Source organism: Arachis ipaensis, chromosome B1, assembly GCF_059453495.1.
Source record: "Arachis ipaensis isolate K30076 ecotype BB chromosome B1, ASM5945349v1, whole genome shotgun sequence".
Taxonomy (NCBI): Eukaryota; Viridiplantae; Streptophyta; class Magnoliopsida; order Fabales; family Fabaceae; genus Arachis; species Arachis ipaensis.
Genome location: NC_142436.1, coordinates 69,466,204 through 69,487,362, shown reverse-complemented (window position 1 = coordinate 69,487,362; position 21,159 = coordinate 69,466,204). Strand labels below are relative to the sequence as shown.

At 38.5% G+C, this 21,159-nt stretch overlaps 1 non-coding gene across 1 annotated transcript; it reads right to left on the bottom strand.

Annotated features, from left to right (window-relative positions):
• Positions 1 to 14,682: 14,682 nt before the first annotated feature.
• On the bottom strand, positions 14,683 to 14,790 carry LOC148576947 (small nucleolar RNA R71). Its single transcript, XR_015904725.1, has one exon. It is a non-coding gene; the product is annotated as a small nucleolar RNA R71 (small nucleolar RNA).
• Positions 14,791 to 21,159: the final 6,369 nt, after the last annotated feature.

Here is a 21,159-nt window from a genome sequence, read left to right as displayed (position 1 = left end):
CGTGCATACACACAAGTTGGTGCGCACGCACAAGTCCTAGAAAACAGGGCAGCGCTCACGCACAGAGTGTGCTGGCGCTGCGACCAGAAGGCATGTTAAGGTGCGTGCGGATGCACAGGCTGGTGCGTTGATGATCGGAATTTTTGTGTGGGTTAGAATTTCACAAATGAATTCTCGTTGCAAGTATAGTTTCTAAACCAACAATAATCCTTTCATACAAAAATTTGTTTTGTCACTAGTACAAACCCCTTAAATCTATAAACCGAAGTATTTAAACCTCGGGTCGTTCTCCCTAGGAATTACAATAAAGTGTTCTTGTTATTGGTTATGAGGTATTTTGGGATTTTTGAGATATTAGACATGAAATGTAAATTGCAAAGAAAATAAACTAACAACTAAAAATGCTCTTGACAAGGAATGAGAATTAGATGTCCTATCCTAGTTATCCTCCTCAATTGTGACCACAATTGTCCATTGCTACCACTTAGTTAACCTCTAACCATGGAGGAAAGTCAAGTGGATAAATTAACTTAATTCCACAAGTCCTAGCCAACTCCCAAGGGAAAGACTAGCTTTAGTGGTATCCAAATTAATTAGCAACTTCTAATTATCAATCAACAAAGGAATTAGATAACTCAAGCATCACTAATTACTCTACCTAGGCCAAGAGGAATAAAATCTAACCAAGCATTTCATCAAACACTTGGAAGGCATAAAAGAAAAGCATAGGAAATTGACAACAAAAATAGAATCCAACAACAATTACTACAAGGAATTAACAATAACAATTAAAGAAAACAAGATTATTATGAATTACCTCTAATTGAATTGAAAGAGAATAGAAGAAACAAGAGTAGATCTACATCAAAGTATAGGAACAACATAAAGGAAATTACAACAAAAGAATAGAAGAATCATGAATGTAACAATGATGAGCGAATAATTTATACGCTTTTTGGCATTGTTTTTAGTATGTTTTTAGTATGTTTTAGTTAGTTTTTATTATGTTTTTATTAGTTTTTAAATAAAAATCACATTTCTTGACTTTACTATGAGTTTGTGTGTTTTTCTGTGATTTCAGGTATTTTCTGGCTGAAATTGAGGGACTTGAGCAAAAATCTGATTCAGAGGCTGAAAAAGGACTGCAGATACTGTTGGAGCTACATAAGTCCAATTGGCGCGCTCTTAATTGCGTTCGAAAGTAGACATCCTAGGCTTTCCAGAAATATATAATAGTCCATACTTTACCCGAGATTTGATGGCCCAAACTGGCGTTCCGAGTCAGCATAGAAATTCTGGCGTCAAAACGCCAGAACTAGCATAAAAGTTGGAGTTAAACGCCCAAACTGGCACAGAAGCTGGCGTTAAACTCCAAGAAAAGTCTCTACACGTGAAAGCTTCAATGCTCAGCCCAAGCACACACCAAGTGGGCCCGGAAGTGGATTCTGCATCATTTACTCATTTCTGTAAACCCTAGGTTACTAGTTTTCTACAAATAGGATCTTTTGCTATTGTATTTTACATACTTGATCATACTTTTGATCTTGCTTCTTCTGGCTCCCTCTCTGGGGCCGAAACCAATGATCACCATTATCACTTTTGTATTTTCAACGGTGGAGTTTCTACACACCATAGATTAAGGTGTGGAGCTCTGCTGTTCCTCATGAATTAATGCAAAGTACTATTGTTTTTCTATTCAACTCAAGCCTATTTCTTCTCTAAGATATACACTCGTTCTTCAACCTGATGAATGTGATGATCCATGACACTCATCATCATTCTCAGCTATGAATGCGTGGCTGACAACCACCTCCGTTCTACCTCTAATTGAGTGTGTATCTCTTAGCCTCCTGGTTCATGATGCATGGTTGCCTCGCCTGACAACCAAGTCTTCCATTCCAAGAGATCAGAGTCTTCGTGGTATAGGCGAGAATCAATTAACAGTATTCTTGAGATTTGGAAAGTCTAAACTTTGTCTGTGGTATTCTGAGTAGGATCTGGGAAGGGATGACTGTGATGAGCTTCAAACTCGCGAGTGCTGGGCGTGTGACAGACGCAAAAGGATCAATGGATCCTATTCCAACATGATCGAGAACCAACAGCTGATTAGTCGTGCGGTGACAGCGCATTTGGACCATTTTCACTGAGAGGATGGAAGGTAGCCTTTGACAACGGTGAAACCCAACATAAGCTTGCCATGGAAAGGAGTATGAATAATTGGAAGAAGGCAATAGGAAAGTAGAAGTTTAGGAGGAACAAAGCATCTTCATAGGCTTATCTGAAATTCTCACCAATGAATTACATAAGTATCTCTATCCTATTTTATGTATTATTCATCTTTTAATTATCAATCCTCCATAACCATTTGAATCCGCCTGACTGAGATTTACAAGATGACCATAGCTTGCTTGAAGCCGACAATCTCCGTGGGATCGACCCTTACTCACGTAAGGTTTATTACTTGGACGACCCAGTGCACTTGCTGGTTAGTTGTGCGGAGTTGTGATAAAGAGTTGAGATTACAATTGTGCGTACCAAGTTATTGGCGCTATTGATGATCACAATTTCGTGCACCAAGTTTTTGGCTCCGTTGCCGAGGATTGTTCGAGTTTGGACAACTGACGGTTCATCTTGTTGCTTAGATTAGGTAATTTTATTTTATGTTTAAGCTTTTTACTTCTTATTTTCGAAAAAATTTTCAAAAATACAAAAAAAAAATTTCTATTCTGTTCTTTAGAGTTTTTAAGAATGAATTCTAGAGTTTCATGATGATTTGTTGAAGTCTGGCTGGCTGTGAAGCCATGTCTAATCTTTTGGACCGAGGTTTCAACTTATCATCACAAGAGCTTGTTGATTTCTATCAATTTTGCTGTTGAAAGTAATGATCTGCTAAAGCTTGGCTGGATATTGGCCATGTCTAGTGTTTTGGATCAAAGCTTTCACTGAAAGCTTGGCTGGCTAGTAAGCCATGTCTAATTCCTGGACTGGAGTTTTAGACTAACATTGCAATGATTCCTAGAATTCTCATTAAAAATTTTGAATCTCTTTATTTTCTTTTCCATATACTTTTCGGAAAAAAAAATATCATAAAAAAAATTTATAAAATCATAAAAATAAAATATATTTTATGTTTCTTGTTTGAGTCTAGTGTCTAATCTTAAGTTTGGTGTCAATTGCATTCTTCTTGCATTTTTCGAATATATGCAATATGTTCTTCATTGATCCTCAAGTTGTTCTTGATGATTTCATAGCTTTGATCTTTAATTTCTTTTATTTTGTGTCTTTTGTTGTTTCTTACATGCATTTCTAAATTGTTATAGTCCTTAGTATACAAACTTCTAAGTTTGGTGTCTTGCATGCATTGTTTATTTGATCTTAGTTGCATTTTTTTATTGTTTCTCATCATTAAAAATTCAAAATTTTTTTTAAAATTGTGTCTTTTTAAATCAATAACACAGAGAATTGAAGATTCAGAACATTCAGCAAAGGAATTAAACAGAAAAAGCTGGGCATTCAAAACGCCCAGTGAGGAAGGAAAACTGGCGTTTAAACGCTAGCCAGGGTACCTGGCTGGGCGTTAAACGCCCAAAAAGGTAGCATTTTGGGCGTTAAACGCCAGAATGGATGCCATTCTGGGCGTTTAACACCAGGAGGACACTAGAGGGAAGATTTTGTTTTTAATTCAAATCTTTTTCAAAATCAAATTTTTTTCAAATTATATCTTTTCAATCATATCTTTTCAAAATCAAATTCTTTTCATTTTTTTTTATTTATTACTATTTTCGAAAATCCTTGCTATAATTAGTGGTTTAATTCAAAATTTTCAAGTTGTTACTTGCCTATTAAGAAAGGATCAAATTTTAAATTCTAGAATCATATCTTCTAATTTCTTGTTAGTCAAGTAATCAACTTTAATTTTAAAACTTTCTCTTTTTAATTTGATTTTCAATCATATCTTCTCAATCATATCTTTTCAATCACATCTTTTTCAAAATTAATTTTCAATCATATCTTTTTTATTTCTAATTTCAAAATATTTTTCAAAAAAACACTTAATTTCTTTCCCAATCTTTGTTTTCGAAAATCATTTACCAAATTTTCAAAATTTCTTTTAATTATTTCAAAATCTTTTACTTTATTTTCAAAAATTCTTCCCCTCTTCCCAAATCCTTCTATTTAAAGGACTCACACATCTCTATTATCAACAATTCGAACTCTATCTCTCTTGATAAGTTCGAATTCTCTCCTCTCTACCTCATTCTTCTATTTTTATTTTCCTCTGACACCTCAAAGAATCTCTATACTGTGACATAAAGGATTTTATATTTTCTTCTCCTCCTTTTTCATATGAGCAGGAGCAAGGACAAAGGCATTCTTGTTGAAGCTGATCCTGAACCTGAAAGGACCTTGAAGAGAAAGCTAAGAGAAGATAAAGTACAACTCTCCATAGAGGACCTAACAGAACTTTTCAAACAAGAAGAAGCCATGGCAGCCGAAAACAACAATAATGCCAACAATGGAAGGAAGGTGCTTGGTGACTTTACTGCACCTACTCCCGACTTCTATGGGAGAAGCATCTTAATCCCTGCCATTGGAGCAAACAACTTTGAGCTTAAGCCTCAATTAGTTTCTCTAATGCAATAGAATTGCAAGTTTTATAGACTTCCATTGGAAGATCCTCATCAGTTCTTAGCTGAATTCTTGCAAATCTGTGACACTATCAAGACCAATGGGGTTGATCCCAAGGTCTACAAGCTTATGATTTTCCCCTTTGCTGTAAGAGACAGAGCTAGAACATGGTTGGATTCACAACCTAAAGAAAGCCTGAACTCTTGGGAAAAGCTAGTCAATGCCTTTTTGGCAAAGTTCTTTCCACCTCAAAAATTGAGCAAGCTTAGAGTGAAAGTCCAAACCTTCAGACAAAAGGAATGTGAATCCCTCTATGATGCTTGGGAAAGATATAAGCAATTGATCAGAATGTGTCCTTCTGACATGCTTTCAGAATGGAGCATCATAGGTATCTTCTATAATGGTCTGTCTGAACTGTCCAAGATGTCATTGGACAGCTCTGCTGGAGGATCTCTTCATCTGAAGAAGACACCTATAGAAGCTCAAGAACCCATTGAAATGGTTGCAAATAACCAATTCATATACACTTCTGAAAGGAATCCTGTGAATAATGGGATAAGTCAGAAGAAAGGAGTTCTTGAAATTGATACTCTGAATGCCATATTGGCTCAGAACAAAATATTGACTCAACAAGTCAATATGATTTCTCAAAGTCTGTCTGGAATGCAAGCAGCAACAGGCAGTACCAAAGAAGCTTCATCTGAAGAAGAAGCTTATGATCCTGAGAACCCAGCAATGGAAGAGGTGAATTACATGGGAGAATCCTATGGAAACACCTATAATCCTTCATGGAGAAATCATCCAAACCTCTCATGAAAGGATCAACAGAGGCCTCAACAAGGCTTCAACAACAATAATGGTGGAAGAAATAGGTTTAGCAATAGCAAGCCCTTCCCATCATCTTCTCAGCAATAGACAGAGAATTCTAAGCAGAGCCATTCTGACTTAGCAACTGAAGTCTCTGATCTAATTAAAACCACTCAAAGTTTCATGACTAAAACAAGGTCCTCCATTAGAAATTTAGAGGCACAAGTAGGTCAGCTGAGTAAGAAGGTTACTGAACTCCCTCCTAGTACTCTTCCAAGGAATACAGAAGAGAATCCAAAAGGAGAGTGCAAGGCCATCAACATACCCCACACGGCCGAACCTGGAGAGGAGGAAGAGGCAGTGATCTCCACTGAGGAAGACCTCACTGGAAGTCCACTGGCCTCCAAGGAGTTCCCCAATGAGGAACCATGGGAATCTGAGGCTCACACTGAGACCATAGAGATTCTATTGAATTTAATTTTGCCATTCATGAGCTCTGATGAGTATTCTTCCTCTGAAGAGGATGAGGATGTTACTGAAGAGCAAGTTACTGAGTACCTTGGAGCAATCATGAAGTTAAATGCCAAGTTATTTGGTAATGAGACTTGAGAGGATAAACCCCCCTTGCTCACCAAAGAACTGGATGACTTGACTAGGCAGAAATTACCTCTAAAGAAACAAGATACTAGAAAGTTCTCAATACCTTGTACCATAGGCACCATGACCTTTGAGAAGGCTCTGTGTGACCTAGGGTCAATCATAAACCTCATGCCTCTCTCTATAATGGAGAAGCTAGGGATCATTGAGGTACAAGCTACAAGAATCTCACTAGAGATGGCAGACAATTCAAGGAAACAGGCTTATGGAATTGTAGAGGATGTCTTGGTAAAGGTTGAAGACCACTACATCCCTGCTCATTTTATAGTCCTAGACACTGGGAAGTGTATGGATGAATCCAACATCCTTGGCAGACCCTTCCTAGCCACAGCAAAAGCTGTAATTGATGTTGACAGAGGAGAATTGGTCCTTCAAGTGAATGAGGACTCCCTTGTGTTTAAAGCTCAAGGATCTCCCTCTATAACCATGGAGAGGAAGCATGAAAAGCTTCTCTCAATACAGAGTCAAACAAAATCTTCACATTCAAACTCTAAGTTTGGTGTTGGGAGGCCACAACCAAACTCTAAGTTTGGTGTTGAGAGGCCATTATCATGCTCTGAGTATCTGTGAGGCTCCATAAGAACCACTGTCAAGCTACTGACATTGAAGAAGCACTTGTTGGGAGGCAACCCAATTTTACTTATCTATGTTATATTTCTTTTTTTCCATTGTTATTTTTTTTTCTGTAGGTTGATGATCATGGAAAGTCACAAAAACAATTGAAAAAGCAAAGACAAACTAAAAAACAGAATGAAAAACAGCACACCCTGGAGGAGAAGGCTACTGGCGTTTAAACGCCAGTAAGGGCAGCAAAATGGGCATTAAACGCCCAGTCTGGCACCATTCTGGGCGTTTAACGCCATAAATGGGCACCAGACTGGCGTTTAACGCCATAAAAGGGCAAGAAGCTGGCATTAAATGCCAGAAATAGGCAGCAACCTGGCGTTTAACGCCAGGATTGGCAGCAGAGGGCGTTTTGCACGCCTAATTGGAGTAGGGATGAGAATTCCTTGACACCTCAGGATCTGTGGACCCCATAGGATCCCCACCAACCTCAGCTCACTCTCTCTCTTCTTCACACATTTTCATAATACTCTTCCCCAAATACCCTTCACCAATCAACTCAATACCTCTTCTCCAAAAACCCCTCACCTATCAAATCTTACCCTCTTTTCCATAAACCCTTCACCAATCCACATCCATCCATCATAAACCCCACGTACCTCACCTTTCAAACTCAAACCACTTCCCCTCCCAAACCCACCCATACATGGCCGAACCTTACCCTCTCCCCACTCCTATATAAACCCATCTTCACCCCTTCATTTTCACACATCTTCACCACTACTTCTACCCCTTGGCCGAAACACTACCCCCTCCATCTCCTCTATTTCTTCTTCATCTACTCTCTTCTTTCTTCTTTTGCTTGAGGACGAGAAAACCTTCTAAGTTTAATGTGGTAAAAGCGTTGCTTTTTGTTTTTCCATAACCATTTATGGCACCAAAGGCCGGAGAAACCTCTAGAAAGAGGAAAGGAAAGGTAAAAGCTTCCACCTCCAAGTCATGGGAGATGGAGAGATTCATCTCAAGGGTGCATCAAGACCACTTTTATGAAGTCGTGGCCAAGAAGAAAGTGATCCCCGAGGTCCCTTTCAAGCTCAAAAAGGGTGAATATCCAGAGATCCGACATGAGATTCGAAGAAGAGGTTGGGAAGTTCTCACCAACTCCATTCAACAAATCAGAATCTTAATGGTTCAAGAGTTCTATGTCAATGCATGGATCACCAAGAACCATGATCAAAGTGTGAACCCGGACCCTAAGAATTGGCTTACAATGGTTCGAGGGAAATATTTAGATTTCAGTCCGGAAAATGTAAGGTTAGCATTCAACTTGCCAATGATGCAAGGAGATGCACACCCCTACACTAGAAGGGTCAAGTTTGATCAAAGGTTGGACCAAGTCTTCATGGACATTTGTGAAGAGGGCGCTCAATGGAAGAGAGATTCAAGAGGGAAGAAGATTCAACTAAGAAGGCATGACCTCAAACCCGTGGCTAGGGGATGGTTGGAGTTCATCCAACGCTCAATCATTCCCACTAGCAACCGGTCTGAAGTTACTATAGACCGGGCTATCATGATCCATAGCATCATGATTGGAGAGGAAGTAGAAGTTCATGAGGTTATATCCCTAGAACTCTACAAGGTGGCAGACAAGTCCTCTACTTTGTCAAGGTTAGCCTTCCCTCATCTTATTTGTCACCTTTGCAATTCAACTGGAATTGACATAGAGGAAGACACCCTCATTGAGGAGGACAAGCCCATCACTACGAAAAGGATGGAGCAAACAAGAGATCCCACTCATGGACAAGAGCATGAGAAAATTCCTCATCATGAAATTCCTGAGATACCTCAAGGGATGCATTTTCCTCCACAAAACTATTGGGAGCAAATCAACACCTCCCTAGGAGAATTAAGTTCTAATATGGGACAACTAAGGATGGAGCACCAAGAGCATTCCATCCTCCTCCATGAAATTAGAGAAGATCAAAGAGTCATGAGAGAAGAGCAACAAAGGCAAGGAAGAGACATTGAGGAGCTCAAGCACTCCATAAGATCTTCAAGAGGAAGAATAAGCCGCCATCACTAAGGTGGACCCATTCTTTAATTTCCTTGTTCTTTATTTTCTGTTTTTCAAATTTTTATGCTTTATGTTTATCTATGTTTGTGTCTTTATTACATGATCATTAGTGTCTTAGTGTCTATGTCTTAAAGCTATGAATGTCCTATGAATCCATCACCTTTCTTAAAATAAAAATGTTTTAATCACAAAAGAACAAGAGGTACATGATTTCGAATTCATCCTTGAAACTAGTTTAATTATTTTGATGTGGTGACAATACTTTTTGTTTTCTGAATGAATGCTTGAGCAATGCATATTTTTTTGAATTTTTTGTTTATGAATGTTAAAATTTTGGCTCTTGAAAGAATGATGTAAAAGGAGAAATGTTATTGATAATCTGAAAAATCACAAAATTGATTCTTGAAGCAAGAAAAAGCAGTGAAAAGCTTGCCGAAAAAAATAAATATGGCGAAAAAAAGAAAAAAGAAAGAAAAAGAAAAAGCAAGTAGAAAAAGCCAATAGCCCTTTAAACCAAAAGACAAGGGTAAAATAAAAAGGATCCAAGGCTTTGAGCATCAATGGATAGGAGGGCCCACACGAATAAAATTCTGGCCTGAGCGGCTAAACCAAGCTGTCCCTAACCATGTGCTTGTGGCGTGAAGGTGTCAAGTGAAAAGCTTGAGACTGAGCGGTTAAAGTCATGGTCCAAAGCAAAAAAAGAGTGTGCTTAAGAGTTCTGGACACCTCTAATTGGGGACTCTAGCACAGCTGAGTCATAATCTGAAAAGTTTCACCCAGTTATGTGTCTGTGGCATTTATGTATCCGGTGGTAATACTGGAAAACAAAATGCTTAGCGTCACGGCCAAGACTCATAAAGTAACTGTGTTGAAGAATCAACATACTGAACTAGGAGAATCAATAACACTATCTGAATTCTGAGTTCCTATAGATGCCAATCATTCTGAACTTCAAAGGATAAAGTAAGATGCCAAAACTGTTAAGAGGCAAAAAGCTACTAGTCCCGCTCATCTAATTGGAGCTAAGTTTCATTGATATTTTGGAATTTATAGTATATTCTCTTCTTTTTATCCTATTTGATTTTCAGTTGCTTGGGGACAAGCAATAATTTAAGTTTGGTGTTGTGATGAGCGGATAATTTATACGCTTTTTGGCATTGTTTTTAGTATGTTTTTAGTATGTTTTAGTTAGTTTTTATTATGTTTTTATTAGTTTTTAAATAAAAATCACATTTCTGGACTTTCCTATGAGTTTGTGTGTTTTTCTGTGATTTCAGGTATTTTCTGGCTGAAATTGAGGGACTTGAGTAAAAATCTGATTCAGAGGCTGAAAAAGGACTGCAGATGCTGTTGGATTCTGACCTCCCTACACCCATAGTGAATTTTCTGGAGCTACAAAAGTCCAATTGGCGCGTTCTTAATTGCGTTAGAAAGTAGACATCCTGGGCTTTCCAGCAATATATAATAGTCCATACTTTGCCCGAGATTTGATGGCCCAAACCGGCGTTCGATGTCAGCATAGAAATTCTGGCATCAAAACGCCAGAACTGGCATAAAAGTTGGAGTTAAATGCCCAAACTGGCACAAAAGCTGGCGTTTAACTCCAAGAAAAGTCTCTACACGTGAAAGCCTCAATGCTCAGCCCAAGCACACACCAAGTGGGCCCAGAAGTAGATTCTGCATCATTTACTCATTTGTGTAAACCATAGGTTACTAGTTTTCTACAAAAAGGACCATTTGCTATTGTATTTTACACACTTGATCATACTTTTGATCTTGGTTCTTCTGGCTCCCTCTCTGGGGCTGATGAGCGGATAATTTATACGCTTTTTGATATTGTTTTTAGTATGTTTTTAGTAGGATCTAGTTACTTTTAGGGATGCTTTCATTATTTTTTATGTTAAATTCACATTTCTGGACTTTACTATGAGTTTGTGTGTTTTTCTGTGATTTTAGGTATTTTCTGGCTGAAATTGAGGGACTTGAGCAGAAATCAGATTCAGAGGTTGAAGAAGGACTGCTGATGCTGTTGGATTCTGACCTCCCTACACTCAAAGTGGATTTTCTGGAGCTACAGAACTCGAAATGGTGCGTTTCCAACTGCGTTGGAAAGTAGACATCCAGGGCTTTCCAGAAATATATAATAGTCCGTACTTTGGCCAAGAATAGATGACGTAAACTGGCGTTCAACGCCAGCTTTCTACCCAAATCTAGCGTCCAGCGCCAGAAAAGGAGCCAAAACCAGAGTTGAACGCCCAAACTGGCACAAAAGCTGGCGTTCAACTCCAAGAAGGACCTCTGCACGTGTAACATTCAGGCTCAGCCCAAGCACACACCAAGTGGGCCCCGGAAGTGGATTTATGCATCAATTACTTACTCATGTAAACCCTAGTAGCTAGTTTATTATAAATAGGACCTTTTACTATTGTATTAGGTATCTTTGATCAGTTGTATGCTATCTTAGATCACAATTGAGGGCTGGCCTCTCGGCCATGCCTGGACCTTTCACTTATGTATTTTTAACGGTAGAGTTTCTACACTTCATAGATTAAGGTGTGGAGCTCTGTTGTTCCTCAAAGACTAATGCAAAGTACTACTGTTTTCTATTCAATTCATCTTATTTCCCTTCTAAGATATTCATTCGCTCTTCAACCTGAATGTGATGAACGTGACAATCATCATCATTCCCTATGAACGCGTGCCTGACAACCACTTCCGTTCTACATTAGATTGAATGAGTATCTCTTAGATCTCCTAACCAGAATCTTCGTGGCGTAAGCTAGAATGATGGCGGCATTCAAGAGAATCCGGAAGGTCTAAACCTTGTCTGTGGTATTCTGAGTAGGATTCAATGATTGAATGACTGTGACGAGCTTCAAACTCGCGAGTGCTGGGTGTTAGTGACAGACGCAAAAGGAGGGTGAATCCTATTCCAGCATGATCGAGAACCGACAGATGATTAGCCGTGCTGTGACAGAGCATGTGAGCATATTTTTCACTGAGAGGAGGGGATGTAGCCACTGACAACGGTGATGCCCTTGCATAAAGCCAGCCATGGAAAGGAGTAAGACTGATTGGATGAAGATAGCAGGAAAGCAGAGATTCAGAGGAACGAAAGCATCTCCATTCGCTTATCTGAAATTCTCACCAATGAATTACATAAGTATTTCTATCCCTATTTTATTATATTAAATTCGAAAACACCATTATCAATTTATATCTGCCTAACTGAGATTTGCAAGGTGACCATAGCTTACTTCATACCAACAATCTCCGTGGGATTCGACCCTTACTCACGTAAGGTATTACTTGGACGACCCAGTGCACTTGCTGGTTAGTTGTATCGAAGTTGTGAACCATGGTATTTGCACCAAGTTTTTGGCGCCATTGTCAGGGAAAGAAAGAGCCATGAATTTTACATAATTAAAGTGTAATCACGATTACGCGTACCAAGTTGCTCACGTTGCCAGGGATTGTTCGAGCCTGGACATCACAATTTCGTGCACCAAGTTTTTGGCGCCGTTGCGGGGATTGTTCGAGTTTGGACAACTGACGGTTCATCTTGTTGCTCAGTTTAGGTAATTTTCTTTTTATTTTATTTTCAAAAAAATTTTTCAAAAATAATTCTAAAATTTTCTCATCTGTTTTCGAAAAAAATTAATTAAAAATGTTTTCAAAAATATACTTTTCTTCAGAATTTTTAAGAATGAATTCTAGTATTTCATGAATCATGTTGAATCCTATCTGGCTGTAAAGCCATACCCAAACTGCTTTGGAATTGGTCTTCAACTAATCACCTCAATGGAGCCATGTCCAATTCTTTTGGATAGGGCATGTTAGGCTTGTCATCTCTGAATTACACTCATATTTTTATTAAAGCTTGGCTGGCTATTAAGCCATGCCTGACCCTTTGATTGGAGCTTTAAGACTAACATGGCAAGATTCCTGGAATTCATATTAAAAATTTTGGAATCATTATTTTTATTTTTATTTTTTTTCACAATAATTTTCGAAAAAAAAATTTGAAAATCATAAAAATCAAAAATATTTTTGTGTTTCTTATTTGAGTCATGTGTCATGTTATAAATTTGGTGTCAATTGCATGTGCATCTTGCATTTTTCGAAAATTTCATGCATTCATAGTGTTCTTCATGATCTTCAAGTTGTTCTTGGTCAGTCTTCTTGTTTGATCTTGATGTTTTTCTTATTTTGTGTCTTTTCTTATTTTACATGTGCATTTTTTATTTATTAGAGTCTAAACATGAAAGATTTCTAAGTTTGGTGTCTTGCATGTTTTCTTTGCATATAAAATTTTTAAAAAATATGTTCTTGATGTTCATCATGATATTCACGGTGTTCTTGGTGTTCATCTTGACATTCATAGCATTCTTGCACACATTCATAGTTTTGATCTAAAATTTTCATGCATTGCATCTTTTTCATGTATTTCTCTCTCATCATAAAAAAAAATTAAAAAATCAAAAAAATATCTTTCCATTTTTCTTCTCATCAAATTCGAAAATTAGATTTGACTTTTTTCAAAAATTTTTAAAATCAAGTTGTTTTTATGAGTCAAATCAAATTTTCATTTTAAAAAAAAAATCTTATCTTTTTCAAAATCTTTTTCAAAAATCAAATCTTTTTTTTATTTTTCTTAGTTATTTTCGAAAATTACAAAAATATTTTTCAAAAATCTTTTCTTAATTTTGTCTCATAATTTTCGAAAATAACATCATCAATTAATGTTTTGATTCAAAAATTTCAAGTTTGTTACTTGCTTGTTAAGAAAGATTCAAACTTTAAGTTCTAGAATCATATCTTGTGATTTCTTGTGAATCAAGTCATTAATTGTGATTTTAAAAATCAAATCTTTTTCAAAACTAATTTCAATCATATCTTTTCAAAAATATCTTTTTAACTTATCCTTTCAAAAAATTGATTTCAAAATATCTTCTCTAACTTCCTAACTTCTTATCTTTTCAAAATTTGTTTCAACTAACTAACTAACTTTTTGTTTGTTTCTTAACTTTTTCAAAACTACCTAACTAACTCTCTCTCTCTCTAATTTTCGAAAATATCTTCCCTCTTTTTCAAAAATTTCTTTTTTATTAACTAATTATTTTTATTTTTGATTTTAAAAAAAAAATACTAACCTTTTTCAAAAACTATTTTCGAAAATCACTAACTCTTTTTCAAAAATTATTTTCGAAAATTCTCCCTCTCCCATCTTATTCTATTTATTTATTCATTTACTAACATCTCATCTCACATCTCTGCCCTCCTCACAGTTGTGTTTCTTTCTTTACATCACATTCTTTGTCTCCCTCTTTTCTTCCACTCACAAAGGGATCCCTATACTGTGGTATAAAGGATCCATATTATTATTATTATTTTTTCTGTGCCCTCTTCTTTGTCATATGAGCAGGAGCAAGGACAAGAACATTCTTGTTGAAGCAGATCCAGAACCTGAAAGGACTCTGAAGAGAAAATTAAGAGAAGCTAAATTACAACAATCCAGAGATAACCTTTCAGAAATTTTCGAACAGGAAGAGGAGATGGCAACCGAAAATAATAATAATGCAAGGAGAATGCTTGGTGACTTTACTGCACCTAATACCAATTTACATGGAAGAAGCATCTCCATTCATGCCATTGGAGCAAACAACTTTGAGCTGAAACCTCAATTAGTTTCTCTGATGCAGCAGAACTGCAAGTTTCATGGACTTCCATCTGAAGATCCTTTTCAGTTCTTAACTGAATTCTTGCAGATATGTGATACTGTTAAGACTAATGGAGTAGATCCTGAAGTCTACAGGCTCATGCTTTTCCCTTTTGCTGTAAGAGATAGAGCTAGAGTGTGGTTGGATTCTCAACCCAAGGATAGCCTGAACTCTTGGGATAAGCTGGTCAAGGCTTTCTTAGCCAAGTTCTTTCCTCCTCAAAAGCTGAGCAAGCTTAGAGTGTATGTTCAAACCTTCAGACAGAAAGAAGGTGAATCCCTCTATGAAGCTTGGGAGAGATACAAAGGACTGACCAAAAAGTGTCCTTCTGACATGCTTTTAGAATGGACCATCCTGGATATATTTTATGATGGTCTGTCTGAGTTATCTAAGATGTAATTGGATACCTCTACAGGTGGATCCATTCACCTGAAGAAAACGCCTGCAGAAGCTCAAGAACTCATTGACATGGCTACAAATAACCAGTTCATGTACACTTCTGAAAGGAATCCTGTGAATAATGGGACGCCTATGAAGAAGGGAGTTCTTGAGATTGATACTCTGAATGCCATATTGGCTCAGAATAAAATATTGACTCAGCAAGTCAATATGATTTCTCAGAGTTTGAATGGAATGCAAGTTGCATCCAACAGTACTCAAGAGGCTTCTTATGCAGAAGAGGCTTATGATCCTGAGAACCCTGCAATAGCAGAGGTAAATTATTTAGGTGAACCTTATGGAAACACCTATAACTCATCATGGAGAAATCATCCAAATTTCTCATGGAAGGATCAAAAGCCTCAACAAGGCTTTAATAATGGTAGAAGAAACAGGTTTAGCAATGGCAAGCCTTTTCCATCATCCACTCAGCAACAGACAGAGAATTCTGAGCAGAACCCATCTAGCTTAGCAAAGTTAGTCTCTGATCTGTCCAAGGCCACTGTGAGTTTCATGAATGAAACAAGGTCTTCCATTAGAAATTTGGAAGCACAAGTGGGCCAGCTGAGTAAAAGGATCACTACAATCCCTCCCAGTACTCTCCCAAGCAATACAGAAGAGAATCCAAAAGGAGAGTGCAAGGCCATTGACATAAGCAAAATGGCCGAACCCAATGAGGGAGAGGAGGACGTGAATCCCAAGGAGGAAGACCTCCTGGGACGTCCAGTGACCAATAAGGAGCTTCCCTCTGAGGAACCAAAGGACTCTGAGGCTCATCTAGAGACCATAGAGATTCCATTGAACCTCCTTATGCCCTTCATGAGCCCTGATGAATATTCCTCTTCTGAAGAGAATGATGATGTTACAGAAGAGCAAACTGCTAAGTTTCTTGGTGCAATCATGAAGCTGAATGCCAAATTATTTGGCATTGATACTTGGGAAGTTGAACTTCCCTTGTTCATCAATGAACTAAGTGATCCGGATCAACTGACATTGCCTCAGAAGAGACAGGATCCTGGAAAGTTCATAATACCTTGTACTATAGGCACCATGATCTTTAAGGCTCTGTGTGACCTTGGTTCAGGAATAAACCTCATGCCCCTCTTTGTAATAGAGAAACTGGGAATCTATGGGGTGCAAGCTGCTAAAATCTCATTAGAGATGGCAGACAATTCAAGAAAACAGGCATATGGACAAGTAGAGGACGTGTTAATAAAGGTTGAAGGCCTTTACATCCCTGCTGATTTCATAGTCCTGGATACTGGAAAGGAAGAGGATGAATCCATCATCTTAGGAAGACCTTTCTTGGCCACAGCAAGAGCTGTGATTGATGTTGACAGAGGTGAACTAGTCCTTCAATGGAATGAGGACTCCCTTGTGTTTAAAACTCAAGGATCTCCCTCTGCAACCATGGAGAGGAAGCATGAAAAGCTTCTCTCAAAGCAGAGTCAACCCAAGCCCCCACAATCAAACTCTAAGTTTGGTGTTGGGAGGCCACAACCAAATTCTAAGTTTGGTGTTGAACTCCCATATCCAAACTCTAAGTTTGGTGTTGGAGAGTCTCAACAATGCTCTGAACATCTGTGAGGCTCCATGAGAGCCCACTGTCAAGCTATTGACATTAAAGAAGCGCTTGTTGGGAGGCAACCTAATTTTTATTTATCTAACAATATTTTTCTTAGTTATATGTCTTTATAGGTTCATGATCATGTGGAGTCACAAAATAAATATAAAAATTGAAAACGGAATCAAAAAACAGCAGAAGAAAAATCACACCCTGGAGGAGCATCTGCCTGGCATTCAACGCCAGAACAGAGCATGGTTCTGGCGCTAAACACCCAAAATGGGCAGCATCCTGGCGCTGAACGCCCAGAACAAGCATGGTTCTGGCGTTCAACGCCAGAAATGGCTACAAATGGGCGTTGAACGCCCAAAATGGGCACCAACCTGGCGCTGAACGCCTAGAGTTGTGTGCAAGGGCATTTTACATGCCTAAATTGGTGCAGGGATGTAAATGCCTTGACACCTCAGGATCTGTGGACCCCACAGAATCATCTTAGGATCTGTGGACCCTACAGGATCCCCACCTACCTCATCATCTCTCTTTCCATTCATGATCATCCCTTCTGTTTTCCATTTACCACTCACATCCATACACCCACTACCTTCAAAATTCAACATCTCTCTCCCACCCAATCCCACCCATATGGCCGAATACACACATCCATCCATCTCCTCCATATCTTCTTCTTCTTCTTCTATTCTTTCTTCTTTTGCTCGAGGGCGAGCAACATTCTAAGTTTGGTGTGGTAAAAGCATAGCTTTTTTGTTTTTTCCATAACCATTGATGGCACCTAAGGCCAGAGAAACCTCTAGAAAGAGGAAAGGGAAGACAAAAGCTTCCATCAAGGGTCTATAGCTCAGTGGTAGAATATTTGACTGCAAATCAAGAGATCCCTGAGATACCTCAGGGGATACATTTTCTTCCACACAATTATTGGAAGCAACTAAGGGTGGAACATCAAGAGCACTCCATCATCCTTCATGAAATCAGAGAAGATCAAAAAGCAATGAGGGAGGAGCAACAAAGACAAGGAAGAGACATAGAAGAGCTCAAGGACATCATTGGTTCCTCAAGAAGGAAACGCCACCATCACTAAGGTGGATTCATTCCTTGTTCTTATTTCTTCTGTTTTTCGTTTTCTATGTTATGTGCTTATCTATGTTTGTGTCTTCATTACATGATCATTAGTAGTAGTAACTATGTCTTAAAGTTATGAATGTCCTATGAATCCATCACCTCTCTTAAATGAAAAATGTTTTAATTCAAAAGAAAAAGAAGTACATGAGTTTCGAATTTATCCTTGAACTTAGTTTAATCATATTGATGTGGTGACAATGCTTCTTGTTTTCTGAATGTATGCTTGAACAGTGCATATGTCTTTTGAAGTTGTTGTTTAAGAATGTTAAATATGTTGGCTCTTGAAAGAATGATGACTAGGAGACATGTTATTTGATAATCTAAAAAATAAAAAAAAATGATTCTTGAAGCAAGAAAAAGCAGCAAAGAACAAAGCTTGCAGAAAAAAAAAATAGGCGAAAAAAAATAGAAAGAAAAAGCAAGCAGAAAAAGCCAAAAGCTCTTAAAACCAAGAGGCAAGAGCAAAAAGCCAGTAGCCCTTAAAACCAAAAGGCAAGGGCAATAAAAAGGATCCCAAGGCTTTGAGCATCAGTGGATAGGAGAGCCTAAAGGAATAAAATCCTGGTCTAAGCGGCTAAACCAAGCTGTCCCTAACCATGTGCTTGTAGCGTGAAGGTGTCAAGTGAAAACTTGAGACTGAGCGGTTAAAGTCAAGGTCCAAAGCAAAAGAAGAGTGTGCTTAAGAACCCTGGACACCTCTAATTGGGGACTTTAGTAAAGCTGAGTCACAATCTGAAAAGATTCACCCAATTTTGTGTCTGTGGCATTTATGTATCCGGTGGTAATACTAGAAAACAAAGTACTTAGGGCCACGACCAAGACTCATGAAATAGCTGTGTTCAAGAATCATCATACTGAACTAGGAGAGTCAATAACACTATTCGAAATCTGAAGTTCCTATAGATGCCAATCATTCTGAACCTCAATGGATAGAGTGAGATGCCAAAACTATTCAAGAGGCAAAAAGCTATAAGTCCCGCTCATATGATTGAAGCTCTATTTCATTGATAGTTTGGAATTTGTAGTATATTCTCTTCTTTTTATCCTATTTGATTTTCAGTTGCTCGGGGACAAGCAACAATTTGAGTTTGGTGTTGTGATGAGCGGATAATTTATACGCTTTTTGACATTGTTTTTAGTATGTTTTTAGTAGGATCTAGTTACTTTTAGGGATGTTTTCATTAGTTTTTATGTTAAATTCACATTTCTGGACTTTACTATGAGTTTGTGTGTTTTTCTGTGATTTCAGGTATTTTCTGGCTGCAATTGAGGGACTTGAGCAGAAATCAGATTCAGAGGTTGAAGAAGGACTGCTGATGCTGTTGGATTCTGACCTCCCTGCACTCAAAGTGGAATTTCTGGAGCTACAAAACTCGAAATGGCGCGCTTCCAATTGCGTTGGAAAGTAGACATCCAGGGCTTTACAGAAATATATAATAGTCCATACTTTGGCCAAGAATAGATGACGTAAACTGGCGTTCAACACCAGCTTTCTACCCAAATCTGGCGTCCAGCGCCAGAAAAGGAGCCAAAACCAGAGTTGAACGCCCAAACTGGCACAAAAGCTGGCGTTCAACTCCAAGAAGGACCTCTGCACGTGTAACATTCAGGCTCAGCCCAAGCAAACACCAAGTGGGCCCCGGAAGTGGATTTATGCATCAATTACTTACTCATGTAAACCCTAGTAGCTAGTTTATTATAAATAGGACCTTTTACTATTGTATTAGGTATCTTTGATCAGTTGTATGCTATCTTAGATCACAATTGAGGGCTGGTCTCTCGGCCATGCCTGGACCTTTCACTTCTGTATTTTTAACGGTAGAGTTTCTACACTCCATAGATTAAGGTGTGGAGCTCTGTTGTTCCTCAAAGACTAATGCAAAGTACTACTGTTTTCTATTCAATTCATCTTATTTTCCTTCTAAGATATTCATTCGCTCTTCAACCTGAATGTGATGAACGTGACAATCATCATCATTCCCTATGAACGCGTGCCTGACAACCACTTCCGTTCTACATTAGATTGAATGAGTATCTCTTAGATCTCCTAACCAGAATCTTCGTGGCGTAAGCTAGAATGATGGCGGCATTCAAGAGAATCCGGAAGGTCTAAACCTTGTCTGTGGTATTCTAAGTAGGATTCAATGATTGAATGACTATGACGAGCTTCAAACTCGCGAGTGCTGGGCGTTAGTGACAGACGCAAAAGGAGGGTGAATCCTATTCCAGCATGATCGAGAACCGACAGATGATTAGCCGTGCTGTGACAGAGCATGTGAGCATATTTTTCACTGAGAGGAGGGGATGTAGCCACTGACAACGGTGATGCCCTTGCATAAAGCCAGCCATGGAAAAGAGTAAGACTGATTGGATGAAGATAGCAGGAAAGCAGAGATTCAAAGGAACGAAAGCATCTCCATTCGCTTATCTGAAATTCTCACCAATGAATTACATAAATATTTCTATCCCTATTTTATTATATTAAATTCGAAAACACCATTATCAATTTATATCTGCCTAACTGAGATTTGCAAGGTGACCATAGCTTGCTTCATACCAACAATCTCCGTGGGATTCGACCCTTACTCACATAAGGTATTACTTGGACGACCCATTGCACTTGCTGGTTAGTTGTATCGAAGTTGTGAACCATGGTATTTGCACCAAGTTTTTGGCGCCATTGCCAGGGAAAGAAAGAGCCATGAATTTTACATAATTAAAGTGTAATCACGATTACGCGTACCAAGTTGCTCACGTTGCCAGGGATTGTTCGAGCCTGGACATCACAATTTCGTGCACCAGGGGCCGAAACCAATGATCACCATTATCACTTTTGTATTTTCAACGGTGGAGTTTCTACACACCATAGATTAAGGTGTGGAGCTCTGCTGTTCCTCATGAATTAATTCAAAGTACTATTATTTTTCTATTCAACTCAAGCCTATTTCTTCTCTAAGATATACACTCGTTCTTCAACCTGATGAATGTGATGATCCGTGACACTTATCATCATTCTCACCTATGAATGTGTTCCTGACAACCACCTCCATTCTACCTCTGATTGAGTGTGTATCTCTTATGCTCCTGGTTCATGATGCATGGTTGCCTCGCCTGACAACCAAGCCTTCCATTCCATGAGATCAGAGTCTTCGTGGTATAGGCAAGAATCAATTGGCAGCATTCTTGAGATCTGGAAAGTCTAAACCTTGTCTGTGGTATTCCGAGTAGGATCTGGGAAGGGATGACTGTGACGAGCTTCAAACTCGCGAGTGTTGGGCGTGTGACAGACGCATAAGGATCAATACATCCTATTCCAACATGATCGAGAACCAACAGCTGATTAGCCGTGCGGTGACAGCGCATTTGGACCATTTTCACTGAGAGGATGGGAGGTAGCCATTGACAACGGTGAAACCCAACATAAGCTTGCCATGGAAAGGAGTATGAATGATTGGAAGAAGGCAATAGGAAAGTAGAAGTTTAGGAGGAACAAAGCATCTTCATACGCTTATCTGAAATTCTCACCAATGAATTACATAAGTATCTCTATCCTATTTTATGTTTTATTC